Here is a 16,944-nt window from a genome sequence, read left to right on the forward strand (position 1 = left end):
TTCTAAATGCATCTGCGACAACCTAGCAAACCTGGGACAGCATGCGACAGCGCCCGCAATAAGCCACGATACCTGGCAACAAGCCAGCTGTCGCCGAGAAAATTCTACCTGGAAAGGTTTTTCCGCAACCTGCCGAAATCCGCTACGATTCATTGAAGACTCCTCACGATCATGCCGGCGACACCCTGGTGAACGTTTGGCGACAGCCTAGTCGCTGGCAGTCGCTTTAAAATCGCCTATGTGGGACAGGCCCTTCACTCTCCTCTGGAAGACAAGTTAAGACTGCAAGGAATGTGGACATGTAATCAGCAGGTGAATGAAGAACTATAACATTGGGAAATTGTTTATGAGGAAGAAAGATTATGCCCTGGGAATTATAGATTACAACTAAGATAACAGGCAAAAATGATATATTAGATGTAATTTATGGAGATTTCCAAGAGATTTCCAGTGTTGTCAAGCGATAGACAATCAAATGTTGGAGGGAATTTACTTAGAAGACAAGCAGCATATGGAAATTTTATTTTTCTACATTTGTTTTGTCAGCATTTCTGCCCACCCCTAATTACCCTTGGGTATAAGATAGTTAGAAGTCTAGTTAGACTATCATGTTTCTCTGAGTGAATAACTCGTAATTCTTTGGGCAGAGAGCTCCAGAATTTTGATTCACAATTTAGAAGGTCCAGCAAAATATTTCTAAGTCAAGATGGTTTTACTTGAAGGAGTACCTTGTAGGTTGTTGTGCCTTCTGCCCTTGTCCTTGGTGGCAGAGATTGTTGCTTTGTGAGGTGCCGTCAGAATAACCAAGGCAAACAACTGCAGTGTATTTTCTGGATAGCACATACTGCAGCCATTGGGCACAAGTGATGGTAGAAATGAATGTGTAAGGTAGTTGGTGAGGTATCAGTAAAGTGGGTGGAATTCTTTGGATCATGTTTAGCATTTTTAAAGGTATTGGCGCTGCACTCATCCAAGCAAGTGAAGAGTTTTCCAACATGGTCCTGTTTTGCACATTGTAGATGGTTATGGCATCAAGAGGTCCTTCAGTTATATCAAACGAAATTGAACTTTTGCGGGGAAGAAATATGCTTCTGTTTCACTAATTAGTTTTACATTACAATACTCAAGCTAACTTTACATGTCACTCCACAGTTATAGATATCTCACCACAGTGGCAAAAGGTATAAAGTGGTGTTCCGCACCAATCTCTGCTGAAACAATGATGATTTGGACATAAGGATCCAAATCAGAATAGGTGATTCCAAATTAAAGGAGAAAGGTGATGCCAAGGTAAAATGTAACAAATTGCAACAAACTAATGATCTTGCAGAATGTTCACATAATCGGCAAATTACATTTTAATACAAATAAACATGAGAGATTAAGAAAAATTAATAGGTCATGTAATAAATGGAAATAAGAATTTAAATGAGGCATTCAAAAAAAGGGATCTGAAATGGAAATACATATGACAAAAAACATAAATAAGTATATTACAAAAACTGTAATTCAGGCAACTAAGCGCAAGTGCCAATTTCTAGAGTTGGAAAGTAGAGAAGTTTTGTAAAACCTGAATTAAATCTTATTTAGATCACTGAATTATTGTATACAGTTCCAGCTACTTTAATACACATTGAGAGTGGAGATGTGAAAAGCTGATTTTAAAATAATGAATTAAGAAATGCACCAATTATCAAGGGGTCAAACACTGGGTCTAAACAGAGAAAAACATAAACAGATACTGAAAATCTGAAATAAAAATAGAAAACGCTCAAAATACTCAGCAGGACAGGAGGGAGTTGCTCAGTGGCATAAATAGCAGATCTGAGGTCTCACAGTTTCAGCAACCTATGATACGATACGGTAAAAGTTTACTCATCCCCAGAGGGAAATTGGTCTGCAACACATAAGGCACACAACACATAAGGCACACACAAAAAAAAAATAATAATAAATACCTGCATTCAATTCTGACTTCAAGTGCTCTTTCCAAGGAGTTTGGGAATCAGATAGCTGTTTCTGAAGCTGCAAAAGAGACTCCAAGTTGGTATGTTGCCTCCGTGGTATGAGGATCAAGGAGAACGGCTGCACAACAATCTGAAAGGGGATGATGCGCAACCAGAGATTATGGTAGATGTATGTATCAATGGCATAGATAGGAGAAGGGGTGAGGACCTGCAACATGATTTTAGGGAGCTTGGGCTTTAACTTCCTGGATAATTGGGATAATAGGCAAGGTGAGAACCATAGAAAACAATTAGTTTGCACCTCAATCAACCTCCTTGCTGGGAGGTTTGCTAGAGCTGTTGGGAAAGGTTTGCAGAGACTTGAGGCAGATGGGAGCTCAGTGTAGTTGTTCAGATGCAGAGGTACATGCATTACGAGGAGAAAAGTTAGTAAGCCCAATAGGCAGATCAAGCGAGTAAGTGAATATTAAGGTAAATGAAAACTAAAGTGCATATATTTTAATGCAAGGATTGTAACCAGGAAAGTAGATAAACTCAAAACTTTAATCAAACAGGGTGTATGATATTGTGGATACAAGGAACTGTAGATGCTGGTTTACAAAAAAAGACACAAAGTGCTAGAGTAACTCAACGGGTCAGGCAGCATCTCTGGAGAACATGGATAGGTGACATTTTGGGTTGTTGTACAATATTGTTGGCATCACTGAGACATAGTTGAATGAAGGACTAGATTGGCAATTCAATATCCCAGTGTAGAATTTACAGGTGAGATAGAGGAGGGAGTAAAATGGGAGGAGATATTGCATTGTTAGTCAAAGATTGCATTACTTAAGTTTTTAGGCTCCTCAAACAAAGCCAAATGTTGGGTGTGTCATGTACCTGGGGATGTATTATAGACCGCTTAACTGCTCACATGAGATAGAGGAAGAGATATGAAGGCAAATGCTTGAGAGATACAATGAAAGGAGGGATATTGTACTGGGGGTTTCAATTTCTCAAATATTAACCAGGATTACCTTATGTTTAATGGCTCAGAGGAGGCAGAATTTTTCAAGTGTATCCAGGAGAACCCTTTGACACCTTATGTAGATTAACCACCAAGGGACAGAGCATTACTGGATCATATCTTGGAGAATATAGATAGTCCTCGGGGGATTAGTTAGTAATGGATCATTTTGAATATATTGACTATAACTTCATATGTTTTTAAATGATTATGGAAAGGCAGAGGGTAGACCAGTAATTAAAGTCTTGAATTAGGGATAAGGCCAATTTCATTAACATGAGGGAGGATGCAGAGATGGTAGATTGGGAATATCTACTTGCAAGTAAGTTTATATCTCCACAGTGTGAAGCATTTTAAGAAATTGTATGTCAAGGGATCAAAGCCAACATGTTCCTGTATATATGCCAGAAGTATCAAGTATAGGGACCATACAAGTTGACGGATATTGACAAACCAAAAAAAAAATCTAAGTATATGTCAGATGTAGGGGGCCAATGATGGGGAGACCTGTGAAAATGATTTTAAAAAAGTGGAGGAAGTTGCTTAAAATATAAATTTGGAAAGCTAAGGGTGTAACGAGAAATCATTGACAGGTAGTATTAAGTTAAAGCCAAAGGCAATTCTGAGTTTAATAAGGGCAAATGAATCACCAAGCCAATAGAGTATTGATAAATTCCTAAATAAATGCTAATCATCGGTATTCAATAAGGAAAAATACTTTATAGTTGAACAATTCGGTGAAGAGGTATGTTAATGTTTAGGGCAGGTCTTCACAAATAAAGGGAAATTGTAGATGCTGTTGGTTTACAAAAAGAGATACAAAACACGGATAGGTGATGTTTTGGGTTGGGTGCCTTCTCAGGTCAGAGATGCTGCCTAACCTTTTGAAATACAGTAATTTGGGTCTTTTTAAGAGGAGGTACTTGATTCCTTGGCAGGCTTACAGGTGGGTAAATGCCCAGGGTATTTGCCCTGCATAGGTTTGGCAGATCGACTATGTTGGCCCACTTCCCTTGCAACAAAAATACTAATATCTTTTAACAATGGTTAACACCTACTCTGGCTTTTTCATGACCATTCCTTCTGTCAAGACAGACCAGGATAATTCCCTCTGTGGCTTTCTCCAACATACGGAGACCCACTCAAAATACTGTCTGATGTTGGATCCCACATCTCAGCAGAAGATACAAGGATGGGCATCTCTGTCAGTGGTGCTCATTTGTCATTACACATTCCCAAGTATCAGGATTCAGTGAGAGATGAATGGCCTTTTTAAGGAATATATTAAGCCTCATACGCCTACCCATACCTGAAGGGAGGGATATTTGTTTTGGCTCAGGCTTTGTACAACCTGGAAAATTGTAGCCTGTCACCGATACAGAAGTTCCAACAACTTCTAACGACAAGTTCTCATAACAAATTCTAACAACAACTCCATGTCAATTCCCACTCATACTCAAGCTTTCAAAATATCCAGGGGTGGGAAGGTATGGGCTACACTACCCAAACAACCCTCCGCCAAGGGCCAAGATTCTTGCGAATGGACAAGGGAATACATTTTTGTTTTTAATACAGGGACTGTCAAAGCCGGTTTGTTTACATTCTGGAAAACCTACGCAGTGCAAATTAGATATTTCACTGAGAATAAGTGCAGATGTTACATTGATTTTTAGATAAGCCATGGATGTTAGACCGTGGCACATGTTTGTGATTGGTGTGTTCTTGTAGCGAAATGATCAGCACATGAAGGATACCAATCTTTGAGTGGACTTGTATTTTCATGGGACTAATGGTAATTGAGAAGAAAATGTACTGAACTTACGACTTTTCCTGCTTGCACTTAAATACTCAGTGTATATATAGTTAGACGGATGCTGTAGACTGGCAACTCCAAGGGGTGGAATGTTATGTAAAGGTTAAACAGACTGTATCAGCTAAAATAAAGTTGTCAGCTAACAGCCATAATCATACCTTTCAGCTAAATTAACAGCACCACATCAAGCAAGCAGGTTTGATTAGACATAAAAAAAACATTGGATACTTTGAAAAATGCTTGGCCTAATTTAGAAGAACCAGTAAATCATGAGGCAACCGACAAGGACACTGAGATATTCTTTACATTTTCAGAGACATCCGAGACAAACTCAGCACTTGTTGCAACAAATAACTCTTGTTTTCAACACCAGGGATGACAGCTAATTTGAAAACATAGTTTCAACAGTTGCTTTTAGATTAGGGTAAAAGTTCAGGCTTTTCAGCATAAAAACGTCTGTTACACCTGAGCTCATGGTACTTTACTTCAGGTCGAGCTTCCGGAAAAGCATCAGGGCACACAAATTCTACGAAAGAACTTTAGTCCAAGCTTTTAACCAGAGTTTCCAACAAACTTCAGATGGTACACCATCTGAGGCCTAAACACTTGTGCGATTCAGTGTCTATTTGTGTTTTTTATTGCTATTTATTTTGTAATTTGTGCTTTAATGGTTCTTTTAATGATGGTATATTGCTATTGTATTGTTATCTTTATCCTGTTTGGTTATTGCTTTATTGGTGCTTTAATAAATGTTTGTGCTTTAAATGTTATATTGTCTGAGTGTTCTTCCTCCATCATTTCCATCGCCCGGTGGGGGCTTTAAAAGTTGGGAGCCTCGATCGCCTCGTGGCGCCACGGGAGAAGAATGAGGAGGAGATAATGACTTTTCTTTGCCTTCCATCACAGTGAGGGTGTGCCTGGAGCAATCACTGTGATGGCTGTTTGTGTTAAAATTGTATCTGTGTGTCCTGTGCTTTTTGTTGTCTACTGCCGGACCCTGACGTGAGAGGACGCTGGCGCTGTTTGTTCGCCGCTTCTCCGTCAGGATAGTTTGTCTGTTTGTTTTTATGTTATGACTGTTTTTGTAAAGCGCTTTGAGCACCTGGTAAAGCGCTATATAAAATAAATGCTTATTATTATTATTATTATTAATCCAAATTCTGGAAACCAGCTTGCATTTTGTCACAGTTGCCTAGTGATATCCACAAGGATTGTTGCAGGAACACTTGTTGTTGATAATACACATGAATGAATTGGATGTGATTATGTGGAGCAAGATCAATAAATTCATAGAGACTAGCAGAGTTGATGAAAGTGGGGAAGGTAGTCTTAGATTGCAGAGAGATATTGATGTGTTGGTGAAATGAGCTCAAAAATGGCAGATGGAGTTTAATCCTGACAAATCTGAGCTGAGCTGAGCTTCCGGGTGCATCAATGAGATGAAGAGCATGTATAGGTTGATAGGTTCTTAGGAAATATTAAGGGACAGAGGGAACGTGGAGTACACATCCATAGATCTTTGAAAGCAACAATGCCAGTAGGTAGCATGGGACCACAAAGATTGATGAGGGCAGAGCTATAGACATTGTATACATGGATTTCAGCAAGGCATTGGACAAGGCTCCTTACGATAGGCTGCTCTGGAAAGTATGATCGCATGGCATCAATGGAGAGCTAGCTGAACGGATAGAAAATTGGCTTCATAAGAGGAAGGGTGTTTTTCGGACTGGAGATCTATGGCAGGTGGTGTGTCTTGGGGTTTTGGTGCGGGGTCCATTGCTGTTTGTCATCTATATCAATGATTTGGATGAGAACATGCAAGGCATGATAAGTAAATTTGCAGATTATACTAAAGGGGGTGGTATTGTTGATAACGAAGATGGCTGTCAAAAATTGCAGCAGGACCGTGATTGGCTGGGCAGGTGGGCTGATGAATGGTTAATAGAGATTAATACAGAGAAGTGCGAGAAGCTGCATTTCCACCACTGGAAATAATATCCCTGTACCTATATTGCCTAGATTCCCCATTACTTTGAAGATAAGAAGCATTAGATACAGTTATGTCAAAGTACTTGAAAGCTCATGCTATGGTTCATTAGTCTTTGAAATTTCTACTTTATAAATCTGACACAAAATACCAATTCATAGTTATATATTTGCATTCCCACATGTTGAAACCAGGAGTCGGTGCTGTTAGTTAGCAAACCATAGATTGCGATCAGCAAAATGTCTGTGAAATTGGGGTCTGTGGTGCCCATTGTTTGGATGCTGATGCTGCATGGAATTCCATTTGCAATACGCATAGAGGATTTTAGCATGCCTGCCATGTCCAAATGAAAGCATGTGAGTATGCAGAGAAGGAAGATAGGAAGGTAGGATCATGATTTCAATCCACAGGCAAGTCTGCTGCTGTCATCACTGCCAAATTGACCCTCTACTACCTATCTAACCACCTCCATTAACCATGTACAGAGGACTCAGAGATTAGCAGCAGGAAGAACCATATCAATTCAACCTGTTTCATTAAAATAAATATCATTGAAATCAGCTTAATGAGAGTTCAACAAAAATTTAGTGCCTGTCCCGAATCAAATCAGACTGCAAGGTAATAGATCATTACAATTGTAATGCTTATTTTATGATGTGATTCCGTTTACCACCCACCACCCACTTTCAGTGCATCAACAAAGTCAACAAAATATTCAGCAGACACATGCAAAGTTTTGAGTACTAGAAAGAAAACCAGGCCCAATATGTATTCTATGATCCTGAACTTCAACTGGAATAGCTAAATAAATAAATGTTATGTAAGGTGAACCACACTCACAGCATCTCTGCTTGATGTAAAAACACCATTCTTGCAAATTGTTATGTGAATCATTATTTGACATGATTAATCTCATTAAGGGCATTTACTTACACAATTTAATGGATGGAAACCTTTTGCAACTGTGATTGAATTTAATTTAGAACTATCAAAGGAAGAGAACTTTGTTACATTAACTCACATTGAAAAGTAATGTAGCAAAAGAATTTTGCAATTTTCAATATTTCCACTCTTTCTCTGAACATGGGTAAAATCCTGCACCATTACTAACAAAAGCAAAATTAATCATAAAATGTTATTGTAAACCACTTTTTATCAACTGATAGGTTTATTGGATCCTTCCACACAATAAACCTAAATGTAACAATACTTATATCATAATAAATATTTGTTTTTTGAGCAAAAAAAAAGTTAATGAAGGCAAAAACGTGGACATGATCCATATGGACTTTAATGATTCAAGATATTTGATGAGATTTCGCAAGATGGGCTGGTCAGGGAAATTAGATCACCTGGGATACAGGGAGATCTAGCCGATTGCATCAACAATTGGCTTCATGGACGGAAGCAGAGGGTATTAATGGAAGGTTGTTTATTGGACTGGAGGCCAATGCCTAATGGCATGCCTCAACAATCAGTACTGGACCCATGACTGTTTGTGCTTTGTATCAAGAATTTGGATGAGAATGTAAAAGGCATGATTAGTAAGTTTGCAGATGACACCAAAGTGAGTGATATCCTAGATAGTGAAGATGGTTATCAAAAAGCACTGCAAGATCTTGATCAGTCAATATCAATCAATAGTCAATAGTCGGGCAAGAGGACTGATGTTGCCTTGACGTGTGGGCCAGAGCTATAGGGAGAGTTTGGGCAAGCAAGAAATGCAGTAAAGGAGGACTTGGAATGCAGGAGGATGTGGGGTAATTTTAGAGAGATACTGGACCAAGTGGACCCGTTGGGCCCAAACCACTCCTGCATTGGTGCAGCACCCTCTCCTCCACCACTCCCCCCCTCTCCCTCCACCTCCCCTTCCCTCCCTTTCCCCCCTCCCCCACTTTCCCTCCCTCCCCCCTTTCCCCCTCTCCCTCCCTCCCCCCTCCCCCCTCTCCCCCTCTCCCCCTCTCCCTCCTCTCTCTCCCATCCCCCTCCCACCCATCCCCCTACCCCCCTCCTCGCGCCCTCCCCCCATTTCCCCCCTCTCTCCCACCCCCTCCCTCCCACCCCCTCCCTCCCCCTCCCTCCCCCTCCCCCTCCCATCCTCCCCCCCACCCCCCCCACCACAGTTTTTTTATCACATGTACCAAGGTACTGTGAAAAGCTTTTGTTGCATGCTAACTAGTCAGCAGAAAGACAATACATGATTGCAATCGAACATCGAGTATGCAGAGCACTGGATCAGGATGGAAAGGTACATTTTCAATTAGTAAACATAAAATAGCTTTGCTTAGAAATGAAAGTCAAATGAAATTTAAAAACTTGCATGATAGCATAGATTGTTTGTCCCATCTTCAATTACACCAATAAAATGGTGAATGGGTGTGCAATTTCAAGGAATTTAAATTCCTCATTTAAATGTAAAGAGCATTTGAATGAGATTTCCATTGGGATGTAAAATAAAAATAACACAGTGGTGAGAGGGAATCAAAAATGATAGCATTATGATTGCCTGTAGCTTTGAACATTACTGTTTATTATGGGTTTTTGATAATTACCAGATAATTGTAATGTGGGAAACCGAAGTAATCTGGTAACTACAATCACACTCTTGGTGCTGGAGTCTCTCTTGTTCTCCATTTTACAATTTTCTAATGGTCTAAAGCTTGGTGTCAAGGTATTAGTGAGACTAATGTTGCTTAGTGTATTAACATGCAAAGCGAGAGCAGATGTAGAACAGACATGATGAATGTTATTCTTGAAAAGGTGATGTATAAATTGTGAACTTCCCAAAAATAACATTTCATTCTTGGACTCATTGTTGAAATACATTAAGATGGCCTCAAAGTAGATTTACCATAGAGTTATGATTTTAATTGCAGGTGAAAATTACAGTAATGGAACAACTTTCCATAACCATTAATCAACCTCGAAAGAATGAATATTGACTGTTATCACTGTGGAGGCCCATCCTTTTAACTATTAGTCATTGGAGTTTAAAAGACAAAAGATTTACAATTTCAAACACTATTTCATTACACTATTCTCTTCTCTCCCTTTTAAACTAATCTTTCTCTCTCTTTATTTCTCATTTTGTGTGTGAACTTGCTCTGATTTACACTTCCTTTGCAATCTATGAACTGTTATGGCTCAACATCTTTTAGTTTGAGTTGAGATACAAACGGTCTTTGTTTCCCTCACAATGATGTTATCAACCCACACTTTCAGTACTTAACAAGGCAAACTTTTCTTTAAAATTTTAAAATGTAAAGGGAAGTTAACCAATGGCAGGTGGGGTGAGATGTGCTATTACAGCAAAATCTGATCTATATGCAGATTTAATTATAATTTTGGAAAGTTGACAGGTCAACAAATTAAACCACCCATTACTGTGGTTATCAGTTTACGTTGCTGATATTGACACCTCAGCTACTTTTTTTAACAATCCTATTCTATACAATTTTTAATTAAGTGAAACAGTGAAAGAAACAAATGGCTATTTTCAAACTGAGTATCAACCTATCAAGGCATGTAGCAACAGCCACAGAAATGAAAATAACAGCCTCAACCCAATTCACACTGTATGTTCAATTTGTCATCTCCAATAAAAGAGGCAACAGAAGTAAATCTAGTAAACTAATCATTACCTCAGCAACTGTAATCTACTTTTGACTTTGTTTTGGTTGCAAGAACTGGGAATCCAGTTTAACAGAACTGGCCTGGTAAACTGGAGAAAATAAGAATGTCATTGCCTGTCCATATGACAATTAAACACTCTTTACGTCCAATGGTTTCATATTATACATCTATTAATATTAACTACATAAATTGTAGGAAATGCTCAAAAGGTCGTGAAGGTCAGAGAAAAGTAGAAGCCAGAAGCAGCAAGAGCAAGTATTGGCTGGAAGTAGGTGCGTCAGAAGGAAAGAAGATTAAAAAAAGTGCGCCAAAGGCCCAGGTTCAAGTAATTTACAAATTAGCCCTAAAGTAGTTGATTAGGGAACAGATAAAGAAGTGCAGCTGTCGCGGAGCGGCCTTGTTGAGGTGAAGTGCCTTGGGAGGTAATTGGTAAGTTAGCTAATTAATCAATTTAACAGCTAATATAAGCAAGGCTTGCTCTAGGGGAGAAGCCTGTTGGGGGAGTGGCCTTGTTGAGGGAAGTGCCTTGTGAGAAAATTGCGAGTCTTTGACTACACCAAAAGTTGGAGAGAGTGAGACGCTGGATGGAAATGACAGGTAAGCCGAGTCAGTGTGATGTTTGCAGGATGTGGGAGGTCAGGGACACCACTGGTGCCTCTGGCTACTACAAATGTGGAAAGTGTGTCCAGGTTCAGCTCCTGAAGGACCGTGTTGGGGCACTGGAGAGGCAACTGGATGACCTCGGGATCATCTGAGAAAATTAGATGTTCCTGGACAAGACCAGTGAGATTATTGCACTGAAAGGTACCGGAAGAGAGAAGGTGGGTGACGGTGAGGAAGGGAAGGAAGATTGGAGTACAAGAGACCCCAGGGGTTGTATCTCTTGAAAACAGGTTCACCCTCTTGGAGCCTGTCAGGACAGAAGGCACTACCAGTCTGAGCGGCGGACAAGTGTGCGAGACAAAATGTGGTGCTGAAGCAAAGCCGAAGAGACTGACGTCAGGCAGAACTGTGGTAGTAGGGGACTCCATCGTGAGAGGTACAGAAAGGGGTTTCTGCAGCAACAAGCGGGATTCAAGGATGGTGGGTTGCCTCCCTGGTGCCAGGATCCAGGACGTCACGGACTGAGTGCAGAGCATCCTTAAGGGTGAAGGTGAGCAGCTGGAAGTGGTAGTGCATGTTGGCACAAACAACGTCAGGAAGAAGAGGAAAGATATTCTACAGCATAACTTTAGAGAGCTCGGAAGAAGGCTGAAAAGCAGGACATCCAAGGTGGTTATCTCCGGTTTGCTTCCAGTTCCTCGTGCTGGTAAGGGCAGGAACAGGGAGATAGGGGATCTGAATGTGTGGCTGAGGAGCTGGTGCAGGGAGCACGGATTTAGATACTTAGACCACTGGGATCTGTTTTGGGGTAAGGGTGCCTTGTACAAAAGGGACAGGTGGCACCTCAACAGGCAGGGGACCAGCATTCTGGCAGGCAGGTTTGCCACAGGTACATGGGTGATTTTAAACTAAAGAGTGGGGGGTTGTGTCAAATGGGATAGACAAGGATGGAGTTAAAGGGAAAGCAGGTATAGGAAAAGTTAAGAATGACCCCAGAATTAATGGGACAGAAAGCTCACGAAGGGATAGGAGAGTATGGCCAAGTATAAGAGGAATCGATGTGAAAGGTGAGATAAGTAATGGATTAAAAGTTTTATATATGAATGCGCAAAGCATAAAAGTAAAATGGATGAGCTTGAGGCTCAGCGAGAGATTGGTAGATATGACATTGTGGGGATCACAGAGACGTGGCTGCAGGAGGATCGGGACTGGGAACTGAATATTCAGGGTTATCTGCCCATAGAAAGGACAGGCGGGTGGGTAGAGGAGGTGGGGTAGCTATGTTGGTGAGGAAGGAAATTCAGTCCCTTGCGAGAGGTGACATAGGGACTGACGATGTAGAGTCACTGTGGATACAGTTGAGGAATTGTAAAGGTAAGACACTAATGGGAGTTATCCACAGGCCCCCAAACAGTAGCCTGGATCTAGGGTGTAAGTTGCAGCAGGAGTTAAAATTGGGATGTAACAAAGGTAATGCCACAGTGGTTATGGGGGATTTCAATATGCAGGTAGACTAGGAAAATCAGGTTGGGCAACTTTCAAAGGACAACAGAAGGTAACAAAAAGGGCAACACGATCTGAAAAGATGAAGTACGCGGGGACGCTGGCCAAGAATATAAAGAAGGACAGTAAAAGCTTCTTTATGTTAAGAGAAAAAGATTAATAAAGACAAATGTGGATCCCTTGAAGGCACAAATGGGTGAAATTATTATGGGTAACAAGGAAATGCCAGAAGAGTTGAACAGGTTCTTTGGATCTGTCTTCACTAAGGAAGACACAAACAATCTTCCAGATGTACTAGAGGACAGGGGATCTGGGGAGACAGAGGAACTGAGAGAAATTTGCATTAGGCGAGAAATAGTATTGGCTAGACTGATGGGACTGAAGGCTGATAAATCCCCAAAACCTGATGGTCTGCATCCCAGGGTACTCAAGGAGGTGGCTCTAGAAATCATGGATGCATTGGTGATTAATTTCCAATGTTCCATGGATTCAGGATCAGTTCCTGTGGATTGGAGGGTAGCTAATGTTATCCCACTTTTCAAGAAAGGAGCGAGAGAGAAAATGGGGAATTACAGACCAGTTACCCAGACATCGGTGGTGGGGAGGATGCTGTAGTTAATTATTAAAGAGGTAATAACGGCGCATTTGGATAGCAGTAAAAGGATCAGTCCAAGTCAGCATGGATTTATGAAGGAGGATGTGACAAGTAAAATGGATGAAGGAGAGCAAGTGGGTGTAGTGTATCTAGACTTTCAGAAAGCCTTTGATAAGGTCCCACATGGGAGCTTGGTGAGCACATGGTATTGGGGATAAGGTATTGACATGGATAGAGAATTGGTTGGCAGAAAGGAACCAAAGAGGAGGAATAAACGGGTCCTTTTCAGAATGGCAGGCAGTGGCGAGTGGAGTGCTGCAAGATTCGGTGCTGGGGCCGCAACTATTTGCAATATATATTAATGGTTTGGATGATGGAATTAGAAGTAACACTAGCAAGTTTGCAGATGACACAAAGCAGGGTGGCAGTATGAACTGCGAAGAGGATGTTTGGAGGTTGCAGGGTGACTTGGACAGGTTGAGTGTGTGGGCAGATGCATGGCAGATGCAGTATAATGTAGATAAATGTGAGGTTATCCACTTTGATGGCAAAAACAAGGAGGCAGATTATTATTGCAATGGTGTAAGACTAGGTAAAGGGTAAAGTGCAACGAGATCTGGGTGTCCTTGTACACCAGTCACTGAAAGTAATCGTGCAGGTACAGCAGGCAGTGAAGAAAGTGAATGGTATGTTGGCCTTCATAATGAGAGGATTTGAGTGTTGGAGCAAAGGGGTCCTTCTGCAGTTGTATAGGGCCCTGGTGAGACTACATCTGGAGTATTGTATGCAGGTTTGGTCTCCTAATTAGAGGAAGGACGTCCTTGCTATTGAGGCAGTGCAGCATAGGTTCACAAGGTTAATCCCTGGGATGTCGGGACTGTCATATGAGGAAAAATTTGAAAGACTGGGCTTGTATTCACTGGAGTTTAGGGGATCTTGTAGAGACATATAATATTATAAAAGGACTGGACAAACTAGATGCAGGAAAAAATGTTCCCCATTTTGGGGAAGTCCAGAACCAGGGGCCACAGTTTAAGAATAAAGGGGAGGCCACTTAAAACTGATGTGAGAAGGAACCTTTTCACCCAGAGAGTTATGAATTTTGTGGAATTCTCTGCCACAGAAGGCAGTGGCCATTTCACCGGATTAATTTAAAAGAGAGTTAGATCGAGGTCTAGGGGCTAGTGGAATCGAGGGATATGGGGAAAAGGCAGCCACAAGTTACTGATTGTGGATGATCAGTCATGCTCACAATGAATGGCGGTGCTGGCTTGAAGGGCCGAATGGCCTCCTCCTGCACCTATTTGCTGTGTTTCTATGTCAGGCAACATCTGTGGAAGGAGAAAGAGGATCATTTCAAGATAATCAAAAGTGAAGAGTATTTAATTGTCATGTGCATCAACAACAATGAAATTCTGATTTACAGCAACATGAGCCTTTAATCTATTCATGAAGTAAATATATCACAAAAATATGAATAAATTTATAACCACAATGCTAGTGCAAAAATATTGTCCTTATTTCAATTAAAGACATCCAATAGAAGTTCATAGTTGAGATTAGTATTGTGTAGTGTTCAAGAGCCTGATGGTATTTTGGTAGAAGCTATTCTTGAACCTGGTGTCCATGGTTTTCAGACTCGTAGTTCTTCTTCCCACTGGTAGAAGTGAAATGTGAGCCGGGCCTGGATGGTGTTGGTCTTTGATAATATTGGCTGCCTTTTTGTGGGGAATGCCTCCTATGGTTCCCTTTCATGATGAGGAAGTCAGTGATGGATGGGACAGAGCTTACACTCTCTGTAATCTATATTCCTCTGTGTTCTTATAAACCAGGACCTTCAGGAACAAGGACAGTTTCTTCCTAGCAATCATCAGTTTTTTTTTGTCAGAACTATCAACTGTTTCACTATCCACAGATGCAGCCTGACCTGCTGAATGTTTCCACCATTTTCCATTTTTGTTTGAGGTCTCCAGTATTTGAAATGTTTTTTTTCATGCATGGTAAAATTAACGTTTCAAAATACATCTACCAACACGAAGGGTGGATATCATTGAAGTGAAAGATAAGAGAGCTGTTGACCATAATTTGATTACTTTTAAATTTTAAATTCCAATGCTGTCATCATCCTTTGCAAAGTTAGACATAGAAAAATTCAGATAAAGTACAGTGTGTGTTAGTTACCAATTTTCCAAAGAATGTAAAAGTTAAGATCAGACCTGGTGCCCACCATTTCCCAACTATTCTCCTCATTATCTGCATAACTCTCAATTCCCTTAATAAGTGGAAATCAATCAATCTCACTTTTGAACTTCCACAGTGCTCTTGTCCCATCTTCAATGGCATCAATAAAATTGTGAATGTGTGGAATTATTAATTTGATATAGAGAATTCCAAAGATTCATCACTTCTGAAGAATTTCATTTCATTTGCAGTCTGAAGAAGGGTCTCGGCCCGAAACGTCACCCTTTCCTTCTCTCCAGAGATGCTGCCTGTCTCACTGAGTTACTCCAGCATTTTGTGTCTACCTTCGATTTAAACCAACATCTGCAGTTCTTTTCAACACATCCTATTCATTTCATTTAGGAATGATATGTTATATCTTTTATTCTGGGACTGTGGTCTTATTTTGAAACTCCTCAGTCTGGCAAAATATCCTCTCCTTGCACACCTTGTTGAGCCTTGTGACAATTTTGTAAGTTTAAACATGGTCTTTTCTAGACTTCTAAGGTCCAAAGAACATCGGCATAATCTACTCAATCTTTTCACATTGGCAAACCTACTAACCTAAGTAAGAATCTTGTAAAGCTTCTTCCCAGTCTCTCTATGGTATATTATTACTTTATAAAAATAAAAAGTTCACATTTGTACACAATAGTTCAGGTGCAGTCCCTCCAATGCCCCATGTTATTGCAATAAGACACCATTACCGTAAATGGGATTCCATTGATAATGAACCATAAACCTAATCTTAGAAAAAACCTATAATCTATCATACAAAACATGAACAATTGCCATGTAGATCATTGCAATTGTCTCAGATAGTGATCATTGATGATATGTCAGAGAGATTGTGTGCCACGAACCTCTCGACACAAGGAACAGAAAAAGGATGAGCTAAACTTTTCTACAAATGGGTCTAATATCTGATGAGAAACCTACATTTCTGCAGCTGCTCTGGTGTATGGGAATGCACTCCTAATTTAATGCAGTGTGCATTCAGTTCCAGATCTATTGCAAGCCTCCTTAATTGTTGCATGTTTTGCAACAATTAAGCAACAATAGGTGAATTACCTTTTACAACTGCCTTAATGTGGCTATTTAACTCTTGTTAATTAGAATTCAGACTTTGAATGCAAAGAATAAGCCTTGTCTTTACAAATCCAGGAGAAAAATGACGGCGTTGTTAAGAATAACATGAGCAATTATGCCTCATTTACATATACAAATTGGGTTAATCAGAACAGATTTTTCTCCATCTTAAATTATATTAATCCTTTCTTTTTGAATTTGAAGGTTATGGGTAAAGTCATGTGTGGAAAAAAAATTCTGTAATAATTTTTTTTTCCTATAAGAAATCCATGAGCTGCTTTTTTTTACACATCATTCACTTTGATGGAATATTTCTGTCAGCACTTTATCATATGAAAATGTACATGATGGGGTTTTTCTGATCCATTGTTACTAGCAACTTACTAAAGTCTAATTTCTAGTCCGGTACTTCAGAGATACGTGCTAATGATTGATTGGCTTAATCACAGAATCACAGAATCATGTAACACAGAGACTGGCTCTTGTATCTCACTTGTAGACCATGATGTCAATCTATGCTTATCCAAT

Source organism: Rhinoraja longicauda, chromosome 7, assembly GCF_053455715.1.
Source record: "Rhinoraja longicauda isolate Sanriku21f chromosome 7, sRhiLon1.1, whole genome shotgun sequence".
In the NCBI taxonomy this organism is placed as follows: domain Eukaryota; kingdom Metazoa; phylum Chordata; class Chondrichthyes; order Rajiformes; family Arhynchobatidae; genus Rhinoraja; species Rhinoraja longicauda.